Genomic DNA, 24,726 nt, shown 5'->3' with positions numbered 1-24,726 from the left:
TGCTATAGCTACGAGGCACTGTTTCGGATTTGCAGGACATTCTGTGGTCGATGTTGATGGCCTTCCTGTCCAGTCAGCATCTCCCAGGTTTGTACGGCTTTGTTTGAGTTGTTGGTACCATTTCATAATGGTTGGACGTGATATTATATTGGGTCCATACACTGCCATTATTTCAGGATGAATCTCAGTGCCATTGCGATGTTTTTTCCAAAAAAAAAAAAAAAACAAAAAAAAAAAAAACGTGCTATTCCATGCACTTTAACTTTGGAGTACCGGTATACTACTACCAGCAGAACAGCATAAGTGTTGTTGAAGGCAGCCATGGACTAGCTTGTTGTGCAATGCTCTCCAGATCGGGCTACATATGTAACTTATATTTTGAATGCCCCTAGTAGATCTAGTTTGCACAAACTTTCAGCTATTTCGGGGTTGATGTAATGTATGTGGACTACATGAATGAGGACTTGTGTGTTGAATGTGTGCTGTTCAGGTATTTCTGAAGAGGGCAAACCCATTGTGTTTCTTGTCAGTGGATTTGAATGGGTTGCATACTTGTTATCTTTAATTGTAAACTAAATTATAAACAAAAAAAGAATCACAACTATTGCACACAACTTGAAAATCTGTCGTCCTGACCGACACTACATTCACAGTGAAACCAAACTATTGAGCCTAAGGGGCGGTTCTACCATCTGCCAGTAAACTGGATGGCAGCTACGTGGGAGGTAAATTACTCGGGGGTGTAAATCACCCAGTACTTTGGTTTGCGTGCTACCATGCCCGTGTAAGCGTCAGGTAAATATCTGAAACATTGCACCACAATACATATATTGTTTAGACTGATTTTGGTCTTCATTTACTGTGCACTCTATGGTTAGGAATATTGAACTCATTTTGATGGTTTCATTCTCTCACATTGGCATCAGCTGATAACTCTGACTGTATATGGTACATATTCTCTTTGATACGGTATCAAAAATGTCAAAAAGAGAAAGTGGTGGCAATTTTTAAATACGTAAAATACATGTATTAACAGATTTTGTTTTGAAATATAATGTTGTAATAAAAAAAAGACATTGTAAAGTGGCGGCAGAAAGAAATGCAGTGGGAAATAATTAGCCATGAATTTAATGCAGCTGGATTCGTAATGTCAGTGAAGAATCTTAGATTGAGGTATGGGTGTTTGAAAGAAAAAAATGAGGAAAAATGCAGCGGAGACGAAAATGCAGTTGTACATGATTGGAGGTGGCCCTTTGCCAAAAATTAAAGATTTGGAGTCTTGGGAGGTGAAGCCTGCTCCTCTCCTTGCGTTAAGTGTGAGTGGGCTCTAGCCTCGTTTCGATTCCAGTGATGTAGAAGTGGAAGTAGAAAGTAAGTTGAAAACTGTTATAGCTTTATTATAGTATAGTTAATGTAGGTAACCATATTATGATTTCAATTACTAGGTTTGAAATGTACTTCATAGGCTAAGTACGTATGTTGGTCTTTCATTTCTAATACAAGTTTTTTCTTTATTTTTCAGTGGTGGGGGATATGGTACCCATAGAGAAAATGCCATTTTGATGGACTAGTCAAGTTTACCCTGTACGAGTTCAGTGGTAAGTTCTTTCTTAAACATCATATATTTTTCGTGTAAGTGCTGTCTAAGAACCTGAAGTTATTAGGGACAGTGAGGGTCTGGGCTTTTTCAAATTCACAGTATATTTCTGAGGAAAATATGTGGATATATGCTTTTACTGCCCTTGTATAAGAATTATGAATGATCACCAGGTTATAAAAGCAATTTTGTTTAAAATTACCTTTGTTATAATGAGATAACTTCCAACCTTATGTTAATGTGCCATTGAACTAGACAATATGTAAAGATAAATTTTTATGCTTTTAGGTACATTCTGAACCTGTGGAGGAATGGACCGTGTTTAGTCCCAGTAATTTGAGAATATCAGTTCATCCTGCTCTGAAGGTGCAGCCTGATAGAATGGAAGAACTCTCAGGTAATTTTCATATTCCGTTCAAGTAGTAGTATTTTGTGTCCTGACATGTTTGTTGTAGGGAAAGAAAATATAGTTTGATAATGAAGGTTTTTTAAATCCCCCTGAGATTCTAATATCTTAGATTTTGATGTGTCATTTATACTGTAAATTGTTAAAGATATATTTACGAGGAGTGAGTTATAATACCACTTACTTTTGTGGAAAATTAAAGATGGATAGCAAGTAGAAAGAGAAAATGGAATACATTAGCCTTTACCTAGAACTTCTTGATTTAATACCTGCTTCCAGTTAGTTCCATCATCATTGCCTGCATTGATCTATCATAAGTTATAACACCCCTAACTCCATCAGACTGGTTACAGGAGATATATATGGGTTTGAATGTTCATGGCCAGTAATACAACATATTCAGTTGTTACCACTAGTTTTTATTTTATTAGCTTCCTGAAAATTATCAAGGCTGCCATAGGGACAAAGCATAACAAAGACACAAAATATGGTTATACAATTACTGATATAAGATTGGAAAATAGTAGAAGAGATTGACACATTATGTAGCATATAACTGATTTTGTAAAATCGCGACAGATCCCTTAACTTACGAACTAGTGTTAGGTTTAATGGTGCACCCAATCAATACACTTCACTTTACAGGTGAAAACTATTTAATATAAAAATATATTAAACATACTTTGGAACGTGTTTCATCTCATTTTGAGACTTCTTCAGCCATAACGTCTCGTAGCAGATTACAATGCTCATTGTTCCTGCCTAATAATTTAAAAATGGAAGAACCCATGTCCTTTAAGAACTGTTTGAGAATATACTAAATATAAAATATACACATTATTTACATAAAATTGTCCATCACTTCTTGCAAAAAAAATAATTTTTCTTCAGTGTTAAAATTGGAATGACATTTCTTGAAAATTTGACAATGCAGTGCTAGTAGCTGGTAGCTTCAGTGTACTGACTGAGGGAGATTTGAATTCTGGCCTCGGAATAGGAAAACGGGACCAAATCCACATAAGAATATTTCTTCTTCTTCTGCTTCTTCAGCATTTGTTCCGCCTGGTGGCAGGGTCCGCTGTGTGGATTCGTTGTCTCCGGGCCATGTCTGGATGTAGTCTTACAGCTTTCAGGTCATTGTGTACTGTATCGGTCCATCGCTGTCTTGGTCGTCCCTTGGGCCTCTTTCCAGCGACTTCCAGTGTATACGCAGACTTTGCCAATGTATTGTCTTCTGCTCGCAACAAATGCCCAAACCAGCGCAGATGGTTTTCCTGCGTTTTCTTCTGGATTGGTGCAATGCTGAAACGTTTCCTAAAATCGTAATTTGAAATTTGATCCAGTCTAGTGATGCTAGCTGTCCACCTACGCATCTTTGTGTCCACGACGCTTAGTTGATATTCTACCTCCTTCGTAGCTTGCCAACACTCAGTGCCGTAGAGAGTGACAGGATGGATATCAGTCCGGTAGATCTTAGATTTCAGATGGTCCTCATTCGAGGTTGCAGGTGACGCCCGTTGTCATTTGCCACTTCAGCCAGGCTGCGTGTATCCTTGTGTTGACCTCGTCAGTAAGTCTGCCATAGTCGGAGATTGCGGAGCCAAGATATTTAAATTGCTCTACTCGTAGTAGATCTTCACCACCAACGTGGATGGTTCCAACTTCTCGAGGATGTAATGTAATGTATTCTGTGTTCTTTTTGTTGAGGCGCAGGCCGTATTGCGCTAGTCGGTTGTTCCACTCTCCTGTTTGGTGCTGGAGATCGAACTTATTCTCAGCAGCCAACATGACATCATCTGCATAGAGAAGTGTCCATGGTATTGGCTTGTGCAGGTCTGATTAACAGTGTCCATCACAAGAATGAACAGCAGTGGTTATAAGGCAGAGCCTTGATGAACTCCTACAGTGATGCGGAAATCATCGGATGCTCCTGCGGCAGCTTGAACTTACCTCCTTGGTTCTACGTAGAGCATCTGTACGCACTTAACAAGATGCTCTGGAATGCTATGTTCTCATAGTGCTAACCAGATTAGATCATGTGGCACCCGATCAAAGGCCTTCTCAAGATCCAGAAAAGTGAGATGAAGAGGCTTATTTCTTTCACGGTGTTTCTCAGCTAACAGCCGTGCAGCGTGGATTGCATCTGTTGTGCTGCAATTTTTCACAAATCCAGCTTTATTCGTTGTAAGTATAGCTATCTCGCAAATTCTTTTGTCGAGAATATGTTCAAAGACCTTCATCGCGTGGCTCAGATGTCTGATCGGGCGATAATTAGAACAATTGGCAGGACTTTCCTTCTTCTTGAAGATTGGTACGGTAATGCTCCGTCGCCAATCTGATGGTACTTGACCTCCTTTGATGATCTGGTTGAAAAGCTGTGTTAGCCATATTGCCGCATCCCACCGTTCAGAGCACCAGAACTCTGCTGGAAGATCATCGGGGCCGGTGGCTTTCAGCTTTCCCTGGTTTCATCTCCTTCAGAACAGCCTGAACTTCTGTGACGTCAATTTCCTTCATTGGGCCTTCAATAGTGGAGGTGGTTGGGATTGGTGGGTGGGGAAATTCTTTGGTTGAAAGTTTCTCAAAATAGCTCCGCCAGCGTTCTCGCACTTTTTTCCAGTGGACCAGCAGGTCACCTGTTTCATCATTGATGCCGTAAAAACATGGATGTCTTCCGTTTTGCGGTGCCTCGATTTGAGTAGCTGGTAAATGTGCCGCTCGCCTTCGCGCGTGTCAAGTTTTGCATATAGGTCTGCGTATCGGTTTGCTTTTGTTACAGCAATGACCTTCTTTGCCTCACTACGGGCTGTTTTGTAGGCATTCCAACGAAATGGTGTTTTATCTGAAAGAAACTCATGGTACAGCTGTTTCTTCTTCCACACTGCATCTTTAACATCGTCATTCCAAAGCCACGTGATTTGTGAATCCTTGAAATATTTGAAAGCTTTAATTCATATGGAAATTCCTTTCAAAAAATTAGCTATTTCTGGTAGAAGGAATCTAATGCTTCTGAGATAGCCTGTCATATGGTAAAGATCTGCGCTGCATGACCACCATATTGGTAGCTTAATTCTTATGAATATTCCTTTAAAAAAAGACAAGGTCTGGAAAGAGATATATAAAATTAATGGGTTTAAAACCCTCCGAAATTTAAGAAATGAGTTTCCGTCATGAATGCGTGACATAAAAGCTTACCATCAAAGTTGGTGAAACTCCTTATAGCTGGTTCACATCTGAACCTCGCTCTGACTTGCTTCTCGGCACGCTACTGCGCGTGTTATAATTATGTTTCCTCTCGCCCGGCGGAACTTGGCTAGGGGCAATAGGGGGGGTGGGGGTGGGGGAAGCAGTGCTATTAGTAGGGGAAGGGGAAATAGCTCGGCCTATATGTAGAACGGGAGGATGGGATGTTTGTTTTAGAGGTGATAACTTCAAATTATTAATTTTTCATGATGATAAAAGCGATGGTATCCGTTCATGTAACGGATTTTTGTTCTCTTGTACATCATTCAAATTTTTGTTTGCGTTAATACTCTGGTCCAAACCTATATAAATATTTTTGTAATTGCTCATCAGGTTCCCTTTGCTCTCTTTTTTTTTTAAATGGTCAAATATTTACGTCAGTTTACTGGTTACCAGTATATTTTGTATGGACACTCGTAGCAGAATACTTCTTGTGTGTATTGGCATTGACGTGTTTTAGATATCTAGTTTGAAAACTCCTACCTGTTTGCCCCATGTACGTGACAAAACATTGATTGCAGCGAAGTTTATAGATTCCTGAATCTAAGTAATTCTCTTTATTGTAATTTACACTATTATGGTTATAAAATATATGACCATTATTGTTCTTCGTGGAAAATGAGACTTGTTAGTCGTGTTTCTTAAATAATTTTGTGATTTGAAAATCCGTGGGTTTGTAAATGTAAAAGTCGCGTGCTTTGAACTCTTGCTGTTCTCTGGTGTTAATTTTACATTGTTCTTTCTTTTACTTTACTTATACTTACTTATTATGAACCCATTCATAATGGCTATCTTCTGTATGTACCGTAATTCTTTTTCTCTTTCCATATGAGATAAAGGTAAATTGAAGGCTTGATAAACCATACTGAAATAAGCAGCCTTCTTATGACTCCCAGGATGTAAAGAATCATTTTTAATGGTCACTGGAGTAAACGTATCCTTTCTATATATTTTATAAGAGAACTTACCATGTTACCTCTAACGGTCACACCCAAGAAATTTAAGGCATTGTCCTTCTCATTTTCAAGTGTAAATTTTATTCTTTCATCTGGTGAATTTAAAAATTGTAAGATATTGTTATAATGTTTATTATTACAAAGGTATCATCCACGAATCCTGTCCAAAAATCCAAACCTGGAATATGTCCAATTATTTTGCGGCATTCTAAATGGTCTAAATAAATATTGGCTGGGATACCCTTAACTGCCGAGATTGCAATATCTTAATGATAGTATTAGAGAAGCCTAGCAGTTTGCAGGTCTTTACAAAAAGGCTCAGTATTGTTCCATGAGCATCCACTATCAATCGAATCACCTCAATACATTCAAAGTTGTACTTGTTTTTGTGGTAGTGCTCTGTAGGTTCATAGATAGCCTCCTCCTTGTTGTCAACCTCCTGTGGCTGATCTGAACTCAGTTTGAACCTCACGGTTGAATCTAGTATGTGGCCACCCCCTGTGGGTGGGGGACGCACATGAAGAATACACCCACGGTATCCCCTGCTTGTCGTAATAGGCGACTAAACGGGGCCCCAGGGCCTCTCAACTTGTGAGGATGGGTTGGCGACCATGGGGCCCGTATATAAGTCCTAGCATTGCTTCCACTTGTGCCAGGCTCCTCACTTTCATCTATCCTGGCCGACCTCCCGTGGTCAACTCTTGTTCTTTTCTGACCCTGACAGAATTAGAGCATTCAAGGCCTAGAGAGTCTTTCATTTTCATACCCTTTGTGGCCCTTACCTTTGTTACTTAATTTTGCGAAGTGACGGATCTCTTCTTTTTGCTTCATTTATCTGTCTGTCTACCCTTGTGGGTGGGGGGACGCAGACGAAGAATACACCCACGGTATCCCTGCCTGTCATGGGCGACCAAGGGATGATTGTATTGGAACCATGAAACTACTTGTGATAAGTACCATCACACGGGAAACACCATGGCTCGCCTTTACTTGTGAGTAGTACCACTATGTTAGGTACACAATGGGTTTGTTGTCAGTAGCAACAGAAGGGGAGTCTGTATGGGTTTTCCAGTACCTGTGATTAGTACTACCATTGTGAGAAACACCGTGGGTCTGTGCGTTGCCTGTGATTAGTACCACTATAGCAGTGACACTTGTGGGTCTGTGTTGCCTGTGATTAGTACCCACTATATGAGGAATACCACGGGAATACCGGCGCCCTTAATTAGTACACCTAGGTGAGGAACACTGTGTGTTTGTGTTGCCTATGAGTGGCACCATTATGTGAGAAACACCATAGGTCTGCGTTCCTGTGCGAAGTACAGTATTTGTGAGTAGTTCCATAATGTGTGAAACACTGTGAGTCTATGCTACTTTTGATTAGTACCGCAACATGACAAATACCATGGTTCTACTTTACTAGCGATAAGTACCATTATGAGGGGTCGTTGACCTGATTTTGGACCCCTTTAGACAACAAGCATCCTCGATTCAAGATTGTGCTTTAGAAGCAGTCCCTTGATCAGTAATACTATTGTTTATGATAGTTTCTGGGTCGGATCCACTGATTGTTTTAAATGCATATCCATCCATTCATTCTTCAACATCACGTTTTTAATTCTGGTCAGTGGATGTTTTTGAACTTTCAGATTGTCATTACATTTTGTCTCATTCCGTACCATTAGGGGCTGATGACCTAGCTGTTAGGCCCCTTTAAATAACAATCATCATCATCAGTATGTAGCCAGTTTTTGAGTTGGCTTTAAAGGCTATGATGTCTATTCACCTTGTGCTCTTTTGTGTAGTGTTCCAGAGACTTCCTCATGAGTGGTGAGTGGTATATCCTCTCCTACCGGGCGAGTTGGCCGTGCGTGTAGAGGCGCGCGGCTGTGAGCTTGCATCCGGGAGATAGTAGGTTCGAATCCCACTATCGGCAGCCCTGAAAATGGTTTTCCGTGGTTTCCCATTTTCACACCAGGCAAATGCTGGGGCTGTACCTTAATTAAGGCCACGGCCGCTTCCTTCCAACTCCCAGGCCATTCCTATCCCATCGTCGACATAAGACCTATCTGTGTCGGTGCGACGTAAAGCCCCTAGCAAAAAAAAAAAAAAAAAAAAAAAAAAAAAAAAAAAAAAAAAATCCTCTCCTGTGTAAAGAATCGGCTATCATGTGATGGTGTGGTGCCGGGCATTGTGAAGAGTTTCACCATTAAGTTGAAAGAAGATATATGATGGTTCAACCTTTCAGTACTATTAAAATAAGAAATGTAAGTTTTACATTCTTACTTAATTATAATTGGTACCGGTTTTGACCATTATTTTTGTTCATCATCAGTCGATCACAAATAAGTGTAAAAGACAATGCATAGGTAAATAAAATGTGAGTTTAAATAATTCCATCTGTTGCTGTTTGTGAAGCACTAAAACACGTTAGGGAGCACTGTGTGTTGAAATTTCAGTGTTTGCATCCGGGAGATAGTAGGTTCGAATCCCACTATCGGCAGCCCTGAAAATGGTTTTCCGTGGTTTCCCATTTTCACACCAGGCAAATGCTGGGGCTGTACCTTAATTAAGGCCACGGCTGCTTCCTTCCAACTCCTAGGCCTTTCCTATCCCATCGTCGCCATAAGACCTGTCTGTGTTGGTGCGACGTAAAGCCCCTAAAAAAAAAAAAAAAAAAATCAATGTTATGAAGAAGTCCAGGATTAAATACATATTTTTCAGTTGCAGTTCATGAGGCACTGTATAATTTTAGGGTTCAGCACTGCGTGTTGATAGTTCCAATTGGCACATATGTCTTGCTACTCTTCAAGAACTTGCTCCGTACTACATTTACGTGTTTGATCTACGACTTCTTCATGAATTTCGGAACTATCAACACGCAGTGCTGATCCCTGATCAGCTGATGATGACCAAGATTAATGGTCGAAACCGGTGCCAATTACAATTAAGTAGAAATGTATAACTTACATTTCTTATTTTAATAGTATTGAAAGGTTGAGCCATCATATATATCTTCTTTCAACTTAATGTTGAACTTACTTCAATACGGAACACTATGAAGTTTTTCTCTCTTAAGAAAAAAGTCACTGACGTGTGGAAGGGTTCCGATGTTAGTGTGGCAACGCCGACAGTGGTTACCATCCAGACTTCTCTCCGGCACAGCTCGGACTGCAGCAACATTATACGTCATTTGGAGGGCATCTTCCATTCGGAGCAAGGGAGTTTGTTGTGGTGCCAGATCTAATTATTACCAGGAGTGTAGTCTTTATAAAGAATAACCCCTTTACCCTTATGGGGTAGTTTACATCATGCTTGATATTCCATATAATGTAAAACAAAAGCTGAAAGGTTTCTACTTATTCAATACTACAATTTTTTTTAGACCCAATTGGATCACTTTAAACAACCCTTTGGTTTGTCGATTTCTAGGTAGGAACTGTCTGAGCCTCACGGTCCTCCCAGTACTTCTTCATATGTGTTGATGTTCTTGCCCTTTCTTGTGTAGAGAATATTCTAGTTGGGATTTTCTTCTTTGTGAGTATAAAGTGGAAAGTCATATTTCTAAGTGTTGTGTTGTTTACTTTTATCGGATCCATAGTGTCATGTGGTGTAAGGCCAATTTCTTTCAAATCCTCCCTAATTTTTTTTAATCCAGCTGCATCTGTTTGTAATATTTTTTGAAGCAAGATTGTACTGCACTAGCTGCTTCAGAAGTCGCGAATCTGGCATTCTCAGGATGTGGCCGAAGTACCCTAGTCTTTTCTTGCGCATGGTATTATTAATGGGTTCTAATTTCCAATACACAACTTTGTTAGGTACTATTCGCCATTGCCGATCTTTTTGATACAAGTTTTTCCAGTTCGTCTTTTGATCTTCTGTAATCTGCAAGTTTTGGGTTGTTTCTGCGGCATATATGGCTTCTGGCTTTATGGCTGTATTGTAATGTTTGATTTTTGCATTAATGGATAAGCATTTCTTTTTGTTTCCCATGTTAATTTTTGTGTCTTAGATATCTTGTTTGCCCTTATATGAATTGAAGGTTTTTCATTTAAATTACAGTACTCGCCTAGATATTTCAGTTGTGTTACAGTTTTCATTTTAGTGCCGTTAATATGTATTTCTTTTAATGGTGGTGGTTTTAGGAGCATAATTTCTCTTTTCTCAAATTATATTTTAAAGCCAGTTTTATTTGCAATGGTGTAAAGCTTTGATATTTGAGTTTTGCATCATCTAAATCTTTGGCTAGTAATGCCATGTCATCTGCAAAACCAAGGCAATTTGCTTGGATTTTTCTACCTATTTTAATATTTGGAGGTCATTTCCTAAACCATTCTGTCATTACCATTTCTAGTGCACAGTTAAATAGTAATGGTGATAGGCCATCCTCCTTTCGTAATCCAGTACCTAGTTACTTTAAATGGGTCTGATAATTTGCCTCTTAACTTTACTTTTGATTTGGTCTCTGTAAGAGTTATTTTTATTTATTTATTTTTATCATATTTACTAATTTAGGATGTAATCCCATGTGTCATAAATTTTTTAACCCTTTTAGTACCAGTACCAGTTGCTTATAGGTGGTTTATGCGAAGAATACCAGGCTTAATTTTAAGAAGAAATTTTAAGAAATTGCAGTGTTTCAGTAAAATCATTATAAGTTGATTATTATTGAAGTTACGCCTTCGAAATTTTTACTTATAATAGAAAAGTTGTTTTACATGTTTCTAAATTCACAAGCTATGTTATATTAACGCTATAAAATATTAAAAAATTATTAGTTTAATAATTATCAAAATGAAAATTGAAAAGTCAAATTTGTGATAAAGAAACACAAATCAGAATTAAAATTATGGACTGAAAAATATTTTGTCTGCAAATACATGCTCTTGGTTCACTATTTGCAAAATTTCAATATCCTAGGCACTAAAGTTCATAAATTATAAAATATTTTATTTCACTATACAAATGTACGCATTTCTTGCTGGTTCACTTTTAACACTTGTGATACCCTACGCAGATGCCACGAAGACCCTTCATACACTTGGAACAGGCAGTTCTTTTTACTGGCCCTCCATCTTTTTTTCTGCGCACAATGCATCTTTTCAATAACCTGCCATCTAATTTCACCAAAAGTTCACCTTCCCTGGGTGGATTTAGTTTGGGTAAGGCATTGTTTATTAGGTTTTCTCCTGGATCCATTCCTTTTCTATAGATTCTATTATGGAGGAAGTGAACTTGAGCCATGTCATAACTTTACTAGAAGTATTCTGTTTATAAATCAGTACGAATTCAGCACCATTTGCGCAAAGATACAAAATTCCACCTTCTTCCAATATTTTAGTGTTCGGCGCTCGTCAAAGTATGTGTACAGCATCATGTCAGATGCGTCAACTCCCCCCCATTGAATTGTTATATTCGAGGACTACAGCTGGCCTTTTTACTTCAACCTGCTGTCCTCGACGCCTCTTGACTGTTGTTTTAGTGTGTGCTGTGCAGGATGTAGACAAAAGAAGCACAAGATTTTTCTGTGATTTTTTTTTCCCTGGTACCCAGCAACAAGAATCTCATAACTCCGAAAATAATTCTCTTGTCCTACACCAAATTTTCCTTTCAGCCCCTGCAGAATATATTTTCTGTTGCATCTGAGGGTATCTGTTAGGTAAATACCATTTTCAAATAGGTACTTTGCCAAAGGAAGCTGGTAAAAAAATTGTCAGTGAAAACGTGATAGCCTTTCTTCAAATAGTTTCCCATAGTCAGTAATGTATGAACTACTACATGTCCTAAGCCAATCTTCTTAATTTTCTCTTTGTCTACATCACTCTTTGCCCCTCTGTAGCAATAAAACCCCAGACAGTAATTGATGACAGAGTCACAAATCATCCAAAACTTAATTTCTTCAAATTTGAACTTGTGAAGAATGTTTGCAAGAAAGTGATGGCCAGTTTTATGGAAAAATTGTATGTGTTGTTTTAGTGTATGTGCAAACATTTCATAAAGGACATGGTTCACCCATTTTAAATTATTAGACAGTAATGATTATGTATCTTAATTAGTTATGAGATGTTATGGCTGAATAAGTCTTAAATTAGATGGAACATGTACCAAAGAAAGTATAATATATTTTAATATTGAATCTGTTCTCATTTGTAAAGTGAAGAATATTGATTGGACCATTAAACCTAATACGAATTTTTAATGAACCCTGACTTTATAAATTTGTGATATAATTTATCCATAAATACATGCCATTCACCTTTAGTGTAATTAGGATGTTTCTTTGTTTTGAGTTTTTGTGGTTTTCTCTTAAAATATGTAAATTTTGATATTAGGCCATGATTTCTGCAAAGATCAGTGAGTTTTTGACCAGTTTTGTTTGTTCACTTCTGAGCAGGCCATTTACCAATTACATCATGATATCTACTTTCTCTTCCTAGTTGGGCATTAGAATCTCCAATTAACATTTTAACATGATTTTTAGGAGATCCAAATAGTTTTCTATCTCTTCACGGTCCTCTAAAGAGTTATTATCATTGGTAGGAGCATGTGCATTAGTTACGGTAGAAATTTTGTTAGTTGTTTTTATTGTAAGTGTGGAGATCCTTGAGGAGTGAGATTTAAACTATTGTATAGAGTTTCTTATTTTAAGGCTAACAAAAAGCCTTGTTCCAAACTGGAGAATATTTTGTCACTTTCTTTCCTGGTATACCTTTGTAGAGTCTGTACCCTTGAGATTCCAGTGCGTCCTGATCAATGTTTCTAATTTCCTTTAATTCCATTATGAGAATCTTGTGCTGGTCCATTGTGTCAGTTATCACTTCTAATTTGTCAATTTGTAGAAGGGAATTTACAGTGTGTGTTGTAAAGTATGACATATGGTTCAGTTTAAATTTTGACTGAGGTTCAGTAGTCTTGTCTGTCTGTATGTGGATATTTCAGTGCCTCCGAATGGATTGGATGTTCTAGGTGGCAGCCTACCGTATCCGAGTACTGCCTTCTCTGACCATTTGGTTCAGACGGTGGAATATTCCTTTGAAGTCTTTACCATACTTGCCAACCTTTCTGATTTACCCGGAAACTTTCCGTTTTTAAACTCTTCTTCTGATTTTCCAATTTATTTTTACTTCTTCCTATTTTTGACCAGTACAACATCCAGTGCTGGCCCTGTGGTGTAGGGGTAGCATCCTGCCTCTTACCTGGAGTCCACGGGTTTGATTCACAGCCAGGTCAGGGATTTTTACCTGCATCTGAGGACTGGTTCGAGGTCCACTCAGCCTACATGTTTACAATTGAGGAGCTATCTGACGGTGAGATGGCGGTTCTGGTCTAGAAAGCCAAGAATAACGGCCGAGAGGATCCGTCGTGCTGACCACATGACATCTCGTAATCTGCAGGCCTTCGGGCTGAGCAGCGGTCGCTTGTTAGGCCATGGCCCTTCGGGGTGGTTGCGCCATGGGTTTGGTTTTAGAACTTCTAGTACGGTCAATACTCTTCCCTTAGGATAAAGGATAAATTCTTAAGTGCTTGTGTAAATTATGCAACCTCATTTTCGAGCATATTTATTTAATGCTTTATTTCATGAGTGTTTCATCCGTTGCCTTCGTGTATCGTGTTTCCCGCTCACCACAGTAGTGTGTGTGCTTTATACAGCTGGGGATTTGGGACCGTAATCGTCCTGCAAGCAAGAGAGGCTAGCAGCGCTAGCGACTCAGTTAATCAGAACGGAAGAATGAGTTTGTAATTGTGTGGTTCGCACGCTGTTAACATCATTTCTGTGCATAGTTTCGTTGGTGTCTAGGCCGCATGTTTTTTTTTTTTTTTTTCATTTCTGTGTTCACCTCCCGTCAGTCGTATATTAATAATGTATTGGACATATTGAATTGTTTTGTATGTGCTAGTTTCCCGTATTTTAATGCATAATTTTAATGAGTTGAATGTACTTCAGGGATTTGTGTAGGTGACAGTTTCTGGTATTTTCTCTTTTCGTTATGGCCAAAAAATATACCAAACGCTATCTCCAAGTGTTCAGAGGTACCTATAAATTTCCTTTCATTTTACCATCTGATAAACAAAATTATTATGCATTTTGTTGCATCTGTCGGCGTGACTGAAAAATGTGTCATAAATGAGAATGATTAGGTACATTTTCTTTGTAACCATTTTTATGTTTTCTTAGTGTAAGATTTTAAATTTGGTGGTCAATTTGCATTGTAACTGTAGATATGTATATCTTTTATCCTGACCTTTTTTCACCTAGACCATGGTGCAATATATGTGATGAAATCTAAGAATTAAAGATCTTCCTATTTTTGATTTCTTAAAGTTGGCAGGCGTGCTTTCCATAGTTGATTGTCGAGGTATCACCTGGGGTGGGACTAGGTCCCGAGTTACACCTCGGGGATGTGATCCAGTGAGGTGATAATGATTGATGAGTTGGGGGTTAATGAAGTTGTGAAGAAATTACAACTAAGAGGTTGCCTCAAGATGTTCTTTGGCTAGCATTTTACAGCATTGAGCCAATCCTCCTCCTTTCCCTGGGCTTGGGACCGGCAACAGCAACTACTGGGCTACTCAATCCACCCAGTAGTTACTGCAGGCAGAGTTACCTATTCATTACTATTTATTGTAACCTAAAAAGAAAAGGTTACATGTATGCGATGAAACTAGTTTCGGTCTTGCTAGAGACCATCACCAGTCAAAATCATTTAAGTTGAGGCAAGACATGAATTATAGATAGATAACATTTATGAAGCAAGCGTGTGTTGTTGCTATTCGGTGCAAGACAAGTAAAGATTTGAATGTTAAACACTCATCATGATCACATGTCTTGTGTAAGTTCTCAAAGTTTTCTTCCAATTTGAAGAATGCACTTCACAAAAGACCAGCTGAAACACTTAAAATACTAGCACTTGAAGAACCTTCTTGAATTCAGTCCTGCTAGTCTTTTGTTCCTGATCTCCTTATCCAACCTTGCATCTTGCATTATATCACTTCCCAAATATTTGAAGTATTCAACCACCTCAAGATTTTGTCCCCTGATATTAATGATTCATTTTCCTTCTCTTTCTCGTCTAGACTAGACTTTGGGTATGTGTCTATAATAATAATAATAATAATAATAATTTGTCACTGATTTATTAGGCATAAGGTATAGAAAACATGTCACCATTGGTTTATTTACAACATATATGTTAAGCGAAACGATTACTGGTAGCACTTCACTTGCGGGAATGCAGATAATTCAAAAATTATGTGAAAGGATGCCTTAAATAGCAGAAATCTTATTCTTATATAGAAAAATTAAAACTGACACTATGTCACTCCGTGAAATGCAACCATTTTGTGTATTCCTATTGGCTAGAGAATAGTTTGCTATAGTCTCTGATAGAGCTTGTATCATGTGTTGCACACGGCTGTGTGAAAATAATAAAAACTGTGAAGTTTGAATGTGACTTGTGCTGGATGCAATTGCAATATCTATGATGATAGTATATTAAGTACAAAACGAGCGAAATTTACATTTTTTTGGTTGGGTTACAGGTTTAAAAAACATTGAAATACTATTTGTTCGGGGTGTCTACCTAGGAAGATTTTTTGCCCCTGCTTGCACCATATGTGAGGAACCTGCGTGTATTATGTAAATGGCGGAAGTAAAATGTGTTGAATGTGAGGAAAGGAACATTAAGGACGACAGAAACACCCAGTCCCCAGGCCAGGGATATTAATCATTTGCAATTAAAAACCCCTGACCCGGCCGGGAATCGAACCCAGGGCTGCCGGGTGACAGGCAGACGCATTGCACCATCCACCGCGGGGCCGGACACGTCACAGGTTAATTAAGTAATTGAATCGTCGTTAAGTTTGTGGCAGAGATCTGAGAGTTAAAGTGTGGTAAAGTAAATTAATTTTCCTGTGCCAGTAACTTGCCTGCAAGTTCAAGCGCTTGGCCAAGAAGGACACATTTTAAAGAGGAAGAAGCACTGTTCTTCTCACTAGTCATTGGTCTACCTAATCCAGACCAACAGTCTTGTAATTAGCCAGAACTATTGTAGAGGCAGCTATTAATGCCAGTGATATGGAGAATGTCCTATGATTTATGATACAGTATTAGGTTATAAAATGAAACATATTTCTGGGAGCAAGTTGGTGGGTCCCTGGCCTTGGTAATGAACATATCACTCTCCATTCTTATAACATTTATTTGATTCACATTTGCAAATAATGTGATTTATGTTGGGAGTGGCATTGTTAGGTTGTACCCCTCAATCCTCGTGCATAGTCAGCATTTTTCCACCTTATGAAGATGCTTCTCTGTTACTGTCATAGCCTTTTAACTACTGTACTTGGCAGAAGTCGGAAATCTGATCCTAACAAATGATTTGTAGTTTGCTGTCTCATAAATTTTCATGCCTCTTAATCTCTGCCCATGCTCATTCTGTTTTTCTCTGTACATTATGCTCCGCACGGCTCTACTTCTAAATTGACATTTTGGCAGATTTTGGTTTGGTCTGGTGGTTATGTGCTGAAGCATAGACATCCAATCAATCCCAATCTGCCATTCATATCGATTTATATTGGCAGAGCACGATCTCGAAACCCAGTTGCCAACTCTAATATTTACATTCATCACGTGGTTAACCTATCTCGCTCAGCGTGTGTGGTATTCGGTAGGCTTCGTGATCTTTTGCAATTTCCTTCAGTAATTAGTGTGTTTTTCATATTGTTGGAGGATTCTAGTGACTGAGATCAGTGAAATGTTCCCTTTGTAGGCCATAACCTCCTTCCTGTGCCAGCCATTAGCGGTGAGTGATGTTTTATTTCCTCATTCTCTTTTATTCTTAATAATATATTCTCTTATTAGTGTCAGATGTTGTTAGTAAGTGTAGTTTTTTTGAATTTGTTTTCAGTCCATATTCATTAGCTTTCTGAGTACGGTATTACATTTTACAAGGGCTGTTTACCGCGGTCATATTGCATCAGATGTTCTCACGGGCGTTGCACGCTGGCAACAGAAGAAAGACGACGCTCATTTGTTTTGCGAAACTTCAATTTAGAAGTAAGGCCGTGCAGAGTATAATGATAGAACTTTTCTCAACTCGTATTCCCCAATTCTTGCAATCTATTGAGAGTGAACAATAAGGCAGTTGACATGCACTAGGAAGTCTGACGTACATCTCTTTTTTTTTTTAATGGGCTACAACGGTTCAGTCAGTATAGATAAACAGAAATATTTAAGAAACTGACAATGTATCTTATACTAAAATTTTTACTTTTGGCTGGTATTGCCAATCTTATGGCAGAAAGGATGAAAATTTGATGATGTTTAAATATTAGACGTAATTGCTTCCATTAAAAAATTTAAATGTTTTTGCACTGAAATATGACAGGACTGCTGTAATATATTATAATTTTCTTTTCTTTTCAGAGAAAGTTACTTGGCCTGTTACACCATTCAGCCACAGGAAGAATACTCTGTCCAGCTGAAAAAAAAAAAAAACACTAGGATTTTGAAGTCCAACCACAGTAGTCTTCTACAGGCAAAGCTGGACTTCATCTCACTCCAGGCAAAAATATTAAAACAACAAGATGGGAGACATCTTGTGGAACACAAAGTGCATCTTGCAGAGCAAAAACTGTTAATGAGGCTGCTCAAATTGAGATATATGGCTGCCAAGAAAAGGCATATGTAATGTTAATTTTTGTTAAATATATATACTCTATAAACAAAATATTTATTTTAAAATTGATTCCTACTTAAAACATTCTGAGCTTGGTGAGAAGTAGGATGCTACTCGGCTAGCCCCAGGCCTGCCTCTTAGCCGGAGGTCCCGGGTTTGATTCCTGGTCAAGTCGGGGATTTTTATCTGGATCTGAGAGGTAGTTTGAGGTTCACTGATCTTACGTGTTTATAGATGAGTACCTATATGACAGTGAGGTAACAACAGAGAGGATTCATTGTGCTGACCACATGACACCTTGTAATCTGCAGGCCTTCTTGGCTGTTGCGCCTGGGGTTTATGTTTTTTGATGCTACTCATTTCAGTGAGAATTTCTTCTTTAATGATTTATGGACTCCCGGTGGATTGTATAGTCCTAGCTGCCCGAGCACAAGAAGGGTCAAGGCTCAGAATATTTCAGAGATGCCCAATCTTATTCCATAGCAATCGGTATCCGAACTGTCCGACTTGTTGGTTGAATGGTCAGCGTAATGCCCTTTGGTTCAGAGGGTCCCGAAGTTCTATTCCCGGCCGGATTGGGTGTTTTAATCGCTTCTGATTAATTCTTCTAGCTGGGGACTGGGTGTTTGTGTATGTCCCAACACTCTCCTCTTCATATTCAGACAACACACCACACTACCAACCACCATAGAAACACTTATTAGTGAATACATCCCTCCATATAGGGTTGCGTCAGGAAGGGCATCCGGCCGTAAAAGAGGGCCAAATCCACATGTGCGGCACAGTTTGTACCCGCAACCCCACTGGTGTGGGGAAAGCGGTAGAAGAAGAATCAATATACCAACTCTCAGGACCACTTATTAGGCCATTGTTCGGCTCCTTGGCCGAATAGTCAGCATAGTCGCCTTTAGTTCAGAGGGCCCCAGGTTCAATATTTTAACGTTAATCACCCTGGCTTTGCAGCTGATGTTTGTACTATCCAAAACATCCCTGCAACTCGCACACCAATATCCTTCGCTACAATAACCCACAGTTTCCAATACACGACAGTTGCCGCCCACCATCGTCGAAGGGTCTGCCTTAGAAGAGCTGCATCAGGTTAGCAATAACCACATGAAAACAAAAATAATAATAAAGCAATTAACTAGTCCACTCAGCCATTGCCTATGGTTCATAAACTAGGACGTGACTGCAGTCACCCACACCTGGTAGAAACGAGGTAGAACTGGCTGAGTCAGTAAAGAGGATGTATGTGAACGTGTTAGGAGTTAATGAGCCTCAGGTAAGATAGGAGATCGTACAATGTTCTTAACAGGCCTGAAAAGGGAAAGGTACAGGGCGAGTTGGCCGTGTGGTTAGGGGCGCGTGGCTGTGAGCTTGCATCTGGGAGATAATGGGTTTGAATCCCACTGTCGGCAGCCCTGAAGATGGTTTTGCATGGTTTCCCATTTTCACACCAGGTAAATTTGGGGCTGTACCTTAATTAAGGCCATGGCTGCTTCCTTCCAACTCCTAGGCCTTTCCTATCCCATCGTCGCTATAAGACCATTGTCAGTGCAACGTAAAGCCTCTAGGAAAAAAAAAAAAAAAAATGGAAAGGGTAGAGCGTGGGGTACAGTTGTTCATCAGTAACACCATAACATGCAAGATAGTTTCTGTTAGACATGCAAATGATGTGGATGGATTAGTTGTACAGAATGTTATCTTTAGAATATATATAGACTTTTCCACCTTTCAGTACTGTTATATTTCAATCTTGTTCTTGTGGTGCTGACTTCATCGTGGTCCATGTCCTGACAGAGTGTGTCAATCTCTCTGGCCTAAGAAGGCAGCCTTGGCCTGCAGGAAACATTTGAACGTGTATTAGCCGATGATGTGACTACTGCTGATCTCGTCATCCGCTTTATGTGCGACAGTGAATTATTCAAGGGTATGTAAATTGCAAGCGTTCTGTTACTCAGGAAATTCGCATTCCATTTTGATTTGTTAGTGAATTTTTCAGCTTAATACAATACTTTGTTATATTTTGTACTTCGTTTCCAAATTCCTTGGTTGAATAAATAATTTTGTTTTATTTTAAATTTCTTTTCCACTTAATAACTTTTTTTAGAGAGGATAATTACCTAGTTGTACTTCCTCTTAATAAAAAAATCAATGCAAGAATTGGAAATAGGAATGACAGCATTTACTGGACTTCTGTGCTAGTATGGGATTAGCAGTTAAAAAATTCATTCTTCAAGCAAACATGTGGAAGGGTAGGGGCAGCAGATCCATAACAGATTATATCATACCTGACTTTGATTTCAGGAAATCTGATAGGAATGTATCTGTTTTCTGGAGAATTTTTGAAGATTACCTGATCTGCAGTGAACTAAGTATCACTGGGCGTAGGATAGCGAATGTTAAGTCTGGCCACAGATGAATACTGTATTTACTCGTGTAATCTTTCCTTTTTTTAATACTCTTTTCCTGACCTCAAAAACAAGGAGGGAAAATTATACGAATCTAAATTAAAAAAGGAAACGAAAAGATCGAACATAATTACTAAGAAATTTATGTAGACCTAAAATAGTACAAAATAATAGAAAATATCTATAACACAATTGTAATAAGAAATCGAAGGCAATAATATGTTCCCTAGCAATAATTATAGGGATACCGTCGTCTTTTAATGTTATGCGAGAATTTGCTGAAGATAGGAGTCAGATACCTGAAGTAAGTTAGAATACTGTATTACGCTAAAAAATCTGTAAAATTGCCTATGCTAATATGTATTTCTCTTTGAAGAAACAGACTTATCATGTCATTCATCGTCACTTTCTTCCAAAGTCATCTGCGATGAATCACTCCTATTCTCTTCCATCTCCCAGATTGTCGTCTTCATTTCCATCCAGTTCGTTGGAAATGCCAGTTTTCTTGAAACATTTCACAATAATGTCTTGTGAAATCAATCCTCATGCACGGACAATCCACTCGCATATTAATTCTAGTGAAGGCCTCTTGATCTTCCCGGTAGGCGCCAGAGTATGAGAACCTCCCGCCATCCATTTGGAATTTATTAATTTTTTTTATCTTGATATATGTTTTACATCACACTGACACAGATAGGTCTTATGGCAACGATGGGATAGGAAAGGTCTGGGAATGGAAAGGAAGTGGCCATGGTCTTAATTAAGGTATAGCCCCAGCATTTGACTGGTGTGATAATGGGAAACGATGGAAAACCATCTTCAGGGCTGCCGACAGTGGAATTCGACCCACTATCTCCTGGTGCAAGCACACAGTTCCTCCATTCAGAATATACGCGCCATACATTGTCTTTGAATGGCTTATATCAAGAGGCTGCAAGGCTGACATCAAGCCACCAGGAATTATTGCAACATTAGTCTTCTGATTGACCATTTCTTGGCGAACATCGTCAAGGAAATATATGCACAGCAGTCAAAATCTTTAATCAGATTTGCTAGAAAAAAAAAAAAGAAATGTAAGTATGACAGATGAAGCAGGCTACCATTAGGCTTACACAGATGGTTTGTTTTTGATCCGCAATGTCTGCTACACTTTTATTTACCATATATTTTTATAATTTATTTGTTTATAGATTCAGCCAGCTGGTTATTTGCAGCCAAATAGCTGATTTGGATGAAATTAAAAAAAAAAAAAGAATGGTCCAGAGCATTTGAATAAAAAGTATGTTGTACGCTTGCCTATGGTGACAATTGTGCAATCAGGCTATGGTGGTACTGGTTACAGTTCTATCCACTAATTTTAAGCAAATGATAGGGTACTATTTAACAAAGGATGCTATACCAGGTGAATGCATAAAATAAATGTCTCCCATTATTATAACCTCTTTGTCTTCAATACAACTCTCCAGTTCTTCTAGAAACTCTTCTAAACATTCATCTGCATTCCCTGATTGGGGTGCATAAACCTGTATAAATCCTTGATTCCACTGTAAGTCCAAGTTTAACTTAAATTATCCTGTTACTGATCTGGTCAATTTTGTCCACATATTGCTCCAGGTCTTTTCTCAATATAACACCAACACCATTTGTTGCCATCTTACCTCCACTCCAATATAATCTATACCCTTTCTTCAATTCTTTTTGACCTTTCCCCTTCCATTTTGTCTTATTCCCATCGTAATGTCTTTCTTCTCCCTATACTCTGTCAGTTCTTCTACCTTGCCATTCAAAGTCATGACATTGATGATGCTGATTCTTGTGATGTCTGGTGAGAATCGGCAGTATTTAGTATTCACATTAAATAATGAAAATATATATATATATATGTCTGTTAAGTCATCAGCCCAGAGGCTGGTTGGATCCTCAAATAGCACCACCAAAGGTTATGCAGTTATAAGGAAACCCCAAAAACCAATGGCAGCACCAAAATGAGGTGTACTAGGCAAGATGAGGAGTGAGGTAGTTTGCCATTGCTTTCCTCACTGGGTCAGAAAGTACTATTGCAGCACGACTGACCCTATGAGCAGCACCTTTCATAACACTCAGGTGCACTAGTCATGCTCTGAATGACATTATTCAGCACTACCCATACCCCAGCAACTTCCATATTGTCACAGCCATGGATATTGACTGGGACTTCGGTGGAAGCTACACTTTACTCTGCCGGGCTGAGTGGCTCTAGATGGTTAAGGCGCTGGCCTTCTAACCCCAACTTGGCAGGTTCGATCCTGGCTCCGTCCGGTGGTATTTGAAGGTGCTCAAATACGACAGCCCCGTGTCGGTAGATTTACTGGCACGTAAAAGAACTCCTGCGGGACTAAATTCCGGCACCTCGGCGTCTCCGAAGACCTTAAAAAGTAGCAAATAGCATTATTATTATTATTATTATTATTATTATTATTATTATTATTATTATTATTATTATTACACTTCACTCTGGCCTGTGCCAAGATATGGATGCAAAAGTACTGTATCCATCAGGAAATGACAGCAGGCAGTAATATATATATATGTAGACCAAATAAAGTTGTTAATGTATTGAATTATAATGAATTAGTATATGTTCTGCCATCAGTGATGAGTCCTAATACGTCACAATTCACTGCTAAATTTCTTCTGAATTTTTAATTTTGAAATTTGGCATGTCTGAATGTGCATAGCACTTATCCAGGGGTGGAGAAAATTCCGAAGGTAAGGGGGGATGCAGTCCGACAACTAGCATCATGTCAAATATTGAAAGGAGATCAACTGCAGAGGGTTGGGAGTTGGAGGGGTTAAGAAACAAGAGAATGTTTAGCGAGCCAAAATGTAATTTCGAGACACACTTTCCTCACGGCAGCATTGCATTAAGGTTCCATTATCATATTCCATAGGCTAGGCATATCTAGATCAAAGAACTCGTTTTCACAAAGTGCTACGTGTAAACTCTGGAAAAGTCTTTGTGTACTTGTAGCACAGTAAATTAAGATTGGTATTTGAGGTTAATCGCCAATTAAAGCGATGCGCTGAAAGGGGATCTAACAGACACTTTTTCTGAACGTGTGGATTCATCGGAATAAGGCTCTATACCGACGTTCCTGCATAGTGGCTTAGTCTTGTGGAAGAATTCAGAACGTGTTACTGTGCTAGAGAGTGGAGAATTTCTGTCTCGCGTGGAAAAGGGATCTAACTCCAGTCCTAGATGGTGTTTCTTGCAATTAACTCGTAATTGAGATTTTGGTGGTTAGACCCCTATTCGGTGCATCGCTTCAATTATTGGTGTAGCAGGTGTTCTTGCTTAGCGACCTAATTTTTAGACAGTTTCTAGGATTAATATATAAAAATAATTAGGTGAGCAAAGGTCTGCAATATTCATCCCAGTGATAACTCGCTTGGGAAGAACTATGTTGCCCGAACAGTGAGAATGTTTCTTCAATATAATGCTTACTAGCATGATAACTATGTAAATCTTACAATGTCCTAGAAATGGAGCATTACTGAAATTATCATGCTGGGCTGATATAAGTTGAAAGTTGATAGCTTAACATACTCTTCAGTTACAGCATTTAGGGTAGCTCAGAGATACAGCAGATCTAAGATTACACTACGCTATACAGATGATAAGTAATAATTAAAATTGTAATGGATGAGTTATGAAACCAATCAGGTACTTGGGATGATAAACCTCTTTTTTTATTTTATTTTTTTATTTGAGCACGTATAGGATAAATCTGATAGAGCCTCCGTGGCTCAGGCGGCAGTGCGCCGGCCTAACACCACTGGGTTCTGTGGTTCAAATCCCTGTCACTCCATGTAAGATTTGTGCTGGACAAAGCAGAGGCGGGGCAGATTTTTCTCCGGGTACTCCGGTTTTCCCTGTCATCTTTCATTCCAGCAACACTCTCCACTATCATTTCATTTCATCTGTCATTCATTAATCATTGCGCCAGAGGAGTGCGACAGGCTTCGGCAGCCGGCACAATTCCTAGCCTCACCGCTAAAGGGGGGCTTCATTCATTCCATCCCTGACCTGGTCGAATGACTGGAAACAGGTTGTGGGTTTTAATTTTCATTGGGTAAATCTGGTCAGTGTAATTTGAGATGTTAAATACTATTAAGGACTTCTTGAAGAGGTCATGTAAGCTTAGCTTTGGAGGAGTGGTATTCTCTACGATGGAAACAGAAAGAGAATTTTGTGAACAGTATGTCGACTCGCTATAATTTATAGTTAGGCACCAATGTATATCATTGATTCATCACAACTTTTCACAAGTGGCAAAAAGCTGTTACTCTGGCCCATATGACAATCTTTCAGCAGACCTACATGTCATGTTCAAATTTCACAATGAAACGTATAAAATGAACTCTACTAACCAACGTCAAATTCTGCCATCATCTG

The 24,726-nt window shown here is 38.9% G+C and overlaps 1 protein-coding gene and 1 long non-coding RNA gene across 2 annotated transcripts in view; both read left to right on the top strand.

Annotated features, from left to right (window-relative positions):
* Window positions 1–24,726, top strand: part of Slik (Sterile20-like kinase) — a 733,683-nt gene that overhangs the window by 204,363 nt on the left and 504,594 nt on the right. The gene's annotated exons all lie outside the window — the stretch shown is intronic.
* Window positions 283–17,919, top strand: LOC136887160 (uncharacterized). The gene is made up of 3 exons (XR_010862013.2): window positions 283–1,598; window positions 1,886–1,994; window positions 17,628–17,919. It is a non-coding gene; the product is annotated as an uncharacterized lncRNA (long non-coding RNA).

Source organism: Anabrus simplex, chromosome 1, assembly GCF_040414725.1.
Source record: "Anabrus simplex isolate iqAnaSimp1 chromosome 1, ASM4041472v1, whole genome shotgun sequence".
Taxonomy (NCBI): domain Eukaryota; kingdom Metazoa; phylum Arthropoda; class Insecta; order Orthoptera; family Tettigoniidae; genus Anabrus; species Anabrus simplex.
Note: the sequence above shows the minus strand (reverse complement) of the source record. Positions and strands in the feature narration are given on the sequence as shown.